A 5000-nucleotide genomic window follows, 5' to 3' on the forward strand; every position below is an offset into this window, starting at 1 on the left:
ATGGGCGTGGGATGTATGGAGCGTGGGGATGTATGGAGCGTGGGGATGTATGGAGCGTGGGGATGTATGGAGCGTGGGGATGTATGGGGCGTGGGGATGTATGGAGCGTGACTGACTTGGTGGCACAGAGAGTAGGCTTGCTGCCTGCAATATTGAGACCTCAGCCACTTTTGCGGTCGTGGGTTCGAGCCTCAGTCAGTTTTGAACGGTGACAGGCAGAGGGAAGAAACAAGAGCGCCCGGAGAAGAGCTGTGAGTGTGAAGGGCAGCTGGTGGTGTGAAGGAATAATACACACAGAGACACCGGGGCCAGAGGTTGTGGGTTGATTCCCGCTCCGCTGCCACTACCTGGCGCCAAGGGGGGGGCTGTTCTCCCTCCCTGACCTCTGCAGAGACATGAACTGAGGGTTATGAGACAGAAAACCACAGAGAGCTGAAATTTTACTGACATCGGAAGTACGTTTTGTGTTCTCTGAATGCCCTGGCTGCTGCTAGGTGTAAAAATAACTTTTTGAAAAGCTCCTCTAGACTCAGTATATGACATGTCTGGATCTCTTTGCAGTCTGTCCACAGTGTCCATTTCTGTGGATCTGTAGGAGGCGCTGTGTCGCTCTGTGTATCTGCCTGTAGGAGGTGCTACGCTGGTGATGTTAAAGACAGGGCAGTGCTGTAATATGTCTCCTCCATCGGGAATCGAACCAACAGTCTACCTGTCAGACAGAGACAGTGACACTCAGCTGACTGAGCTATGAGCTGTTGGGACTTTGCATAACACACAACATTCACATGTTTATCTGAGTGAGCTATAATCCACTTTCTCTTAAACTCTTATCATATTTAGTCAACCTCATCCTGATTTTATTTAGTCAAGTTTTCGTCGACTAAGTTCTAAGTACTTTCATCTCATCTTAGTCAAAGAAAACCGTAACTGTTCATTAGAATTTCCAAACTTATTGTAAAGATATGTTAATCTGTTATTCTGGAATTGTTTTAAGGTTTGAATGTGCAATACAGACACAGATGTTTAACTTCTTCTTCTCTTCTGATTGGATCTCTTCCCAATTCGTCCCTCCCTAACTAACATTTAGTCTAGTTTTCACCAGTGAAAATAGGTAGTCGACTAACATTTTTCCTCAGTTTTCGTCTACGAAATCAACACTGCTATGAATGCATGTCTCCACCTAGTGGTGCACTCCTCTTCCAAACTCACACACACTTTTCCACAACTACACCATGTATCTGAAACAATGTTTACTTACTGTCAATCTCATCAACGTTTCTGAAGACCATCTCCACGATCCCACTCCCTAAAGCTGCATTTCCCAATGAAGGGCTGGGCAAACATACTGATACATATTTCAATTCAACTACATGTCACTCTTGTGTTAGAATGAGTAAATGGGCATTGACACTGTTTTTATATAACCCTTGATCAATTCTCATTAATCTTTTATCTTTTCTTTTTTATTTGTCTGTAGGCTACACACGTGCACTGCCAAGAGTAGCGGCAGCATTATAAACCAGAGACCAGACCAGCGAAACTGCTGTCTGTCTGACCACAGGCTGTAGAAAGAGACGCAGGATAGCCAAGCGAATGTGATTGGATGAACGTTTGACGCTAGGCCAATCACAGGCAGAGAGGGTGCCTCCAGCCTTCGCCATCATCCGAAAAAAACTATTGCATGGGGTGTGGGATGTATTGAGGCTATTCAGGTTCAGGGCAGCGGATGTGTGTTTTTAAAAACTGCAACAAGGAGGAGAGAGGGAGAATTTAGGAGCTGGGCACCTTCTCTGAGGCTGTCTGGTAACAGAGAGGGGTTGTGTGTGTGTGTGTGTGTGTGTGTGTGTGTGTGTGTGTGTGTGTGTGTGTGTGTGTGTGTGTGTGTGTGTGTGTGTGTGTGTGTGTGTGTGTGTGTGTGTGTGTGTGTGTGTGTGTGTGTGTGTGTGTGTGCGTGGCGTGCGTGTCTGTGTGTGTGTGTGTGTGGTGTAATTACAGCCAGGTCCCCGGCGTGGAGCCCAGTTGAAGTATCGTCAGTCTGTCTGTGGCATGCGGCGGTGCTGACCTTCCCTCTCTCCTCTCCTCCCCTCCTCTCTTCTCTCTCTGTCCTCCCCTCCTCTCTTCTTTCTCTCTCCTCTCCTCCCATCTTCTCTCTCTTTCCTCTCCTCCCCTCTTCTCTCTCTCCTCTCCTCCTCTCTCCTCTCTCTCTCCTCTCCTCCGCTCTTCTCTCTCTCTCACTCTTCTCTTCTCTCTCTCCTCCCCTCCCCTCTTCTCTCTCTCCTCTCCTCCTCTCTTCTCTCTCTCTCTCCTCTCCTCCTCTCTTCTCTCTCTCCTCTCCTCCTCTCTTCTCTCTCTCCTCTCCTCATCTCTTCTCTCTCTCCTCCCCTCCCCTCTTCTCTCTCTCCTCTCCACCTCTCTTCTCTCTCTCCTCCCCTCCCCTCTTCTCTCTCTCCTCTCCTCCTCTCTTCTCTCTCTCCTCCTCTCTTCTCTCTCTCTCCTCTCCACCTCTCTTCTCTCTCTCCTCCCCTCCCCTCTTCTCTCTCTCTCCTCTCCACCTCTCTCTCTCTCCTCCCCTCCCCTCTTCTCTCTCTCCTCTCCTCCTCTCTTCTCTCTCTCCTCCCCTCCCCTCTTCTCTCTCTCCTCTCCTCTCCTCCCCTCTTCTCTCTCTCCTCTCCTCCCCTCTTCTCTCTCTCTCCTCTCCTCCCCTCTTCTCTCTCTATCCTCTCCTCCTCTCTTCTCTTTCTGTCCTCTCCTCCTCTCTTCTCTCTTTCTCCTCTCTTCTCTCTCCTCCCCTCCCCTCTTCTCTCTCTCCTCTCCTCCCCTCTTCTCTCTCTCCTCTCCTCCCCTCTTCTCTCTCTATCCTCTCCTCCTCTTCTCTTTCTGTCCTCTTCTCCTCTCTTCTCTCTCTCCTCCTCTCTTCTGTCTCTGTCCTCTCCTCCTCTCTTCTCTCTCTCTCCTCTCTTCTCTCTCTCCTCTCCTCCCCTCTTCTCTCTCTCTCCTCTCCTCCTCTCTTCTCTCTCTCCTCTCCTCCCCTCTTTTCTCTCTCTCCTCTCCTCCTCTCTTCTCTCTCTATCCTCTCCTCCTCCCTTCTCTCTCTGTCCTCTCCTCCTCTCTTCTCTCTCTCCTCTCTTCTCTCTGTCCTCTCTTCTCTCTCTCCTCTCCTCCTCTCGTCTCCTCTCTCTCTTCCCTCTTCTCTCTCTCTCTCTCCTCCCCTTCTCTCTCACTCTTCTCCTCCCCTCTTATCTCTCTGAACCTCTCCTCCTCTCTTCTCTCTCTCCTCTCCTCCCCTCTTCTCTCTCTCTCCTCTCTCACTCTTCTCTCCTCTCTCTCTTTCTCCCCCTCTTTTCTCCTCTCCTCTCCTCTCTCTCGCTCTCCTGTCAGGCCTGGTGACTGCCTGACTGGCTCCAGCAGACAGTTCACTGCACCACAGCGCTCACACACAGGTGCTAACAGGACAGCAGCTGGTGTGTGTGTGTGTGTGTGTGTGTGTGTGTGTGTGTGCGTGCGTGCGTGCGTGCGTGCATGTGTGTGTGTGTGTGTGTGTGTGTGTGTGTGTGTGTGTTCTTGTGTCTAACGTTGTCTGGTGAATGTGTAACGTCCCTGTGCATGCATCCATCATGTATCTCTGTCAGTCGTTCCTACAAACGTTCTAGTGACAGAATGAAAGTTGAGACATTGTCAGTGCCAAGATGTCATCTTGTGAAGATGTTGTGCTTGTTTGAGTTGACGATCAGCTTGGCCTCTTCCTGCACATTGTGAAATGCTTGCTGGGTGTTCTCTAGCAGCGTAATCACTCTCATGTTCTCTAGCAGCGTAATCACTCTCATGGTTTGCGACAGGCTGGAGCCGACGTATCCCAACATGCAACGCTGACACAGAAAGGGAATCCAGACTGTCGTAATGTCGTAACGGAGTGAGGTAACGGTCAAGAAGGCCATCCTGTCATTGGAAAGTCACCTGTTGGCTACTGTTTATGTTTTGCGATTAATAGTCTTTATTTAAAACAAAAAGGGCAACAACAAAACAACAACAAACAGAAATACACGCCGCCGCCGCTGCCGCCGCTGCACCGCCACAACAAAAACAATGAAAATTCCCATGCAGTCGCTGTTAACAGTCATGTGTGCTGTAAGGAACTGAACTACTATACTATAGCCTACTTGCTCACAGTATTAGTTAAAATTGGCTAAGTGGATGGTGTCTGTCTGTGGGCTCGGTGTCAGTCACGATTTGTGAGGTCATCAGTGATGTCACTTGGGCAATTGTGATGTCATCAGTGATGTCACTCGAGCAACTGTGATGTAGTACGAGCCAATAGGCCTATTTCACAAACATGGTCGCCACCCCAAAAAATGTGAATGTGCACTTCAGCTAGCTCCACCCGCAGCATTCACTCGCTGTGTAAAACCACTCGTGCATGTAGTGTGCATTTTTGATCAAATTCAAAGAACAAACAGCATTATTTATCGTTTCATGGCTTTCCTACTGAGGAAAAGTTAAAAAGAACATGGATTTTTGCATAAGAACAGACGAGGCGGTAAGGTAACGGCTAATCTGCTAGCTAGCTACCCAGGTCTCAAATATCTACAACGACAGGCTGTCAACAGAATAACTGGAGAAATTAGCGTTAAACCACGCCAGACACAAATGGCAAGAAGTGGCTGTGATGTGGATGAAACGGTAGATGATAATGGAATTGTTGCAGCCAGCTTGGCAGGGTGAGTGCACGTCAGCATGTTGCTACTATTAACTAACGAATTTGAGTATCTACTGTAGGATAACGTTACACAAACTTGACAACCTAACGGTGATGTTTGCAATATAAACCAACATCAAGCATAATGCTAGAAGTTATGCTACGTGTTCGTAGTCAAGCGGAAGTGCGCAATGAAGCCTCAAGTGAGTTCATTTGAGACATGGAAGTCATGCGCTTCATTCACCAATCACAGCCATTCTCACAATCAGGCGGTCCGTTTAAATACGGCCTCCTCTCTCACTCTGAT

Source organism: Poromitra crassiceps (assembly GCF_964638095.1).
Source record: "Poromitra crassiceps genome assembly, chromosome: 4".
Classification (NCBI taxonomy): Eukaryota; Metazoa; Chordata; class Actinopteri; order Beryciformes; family Melamphaidae; genus Poromitra; species Poromitra crassiceps.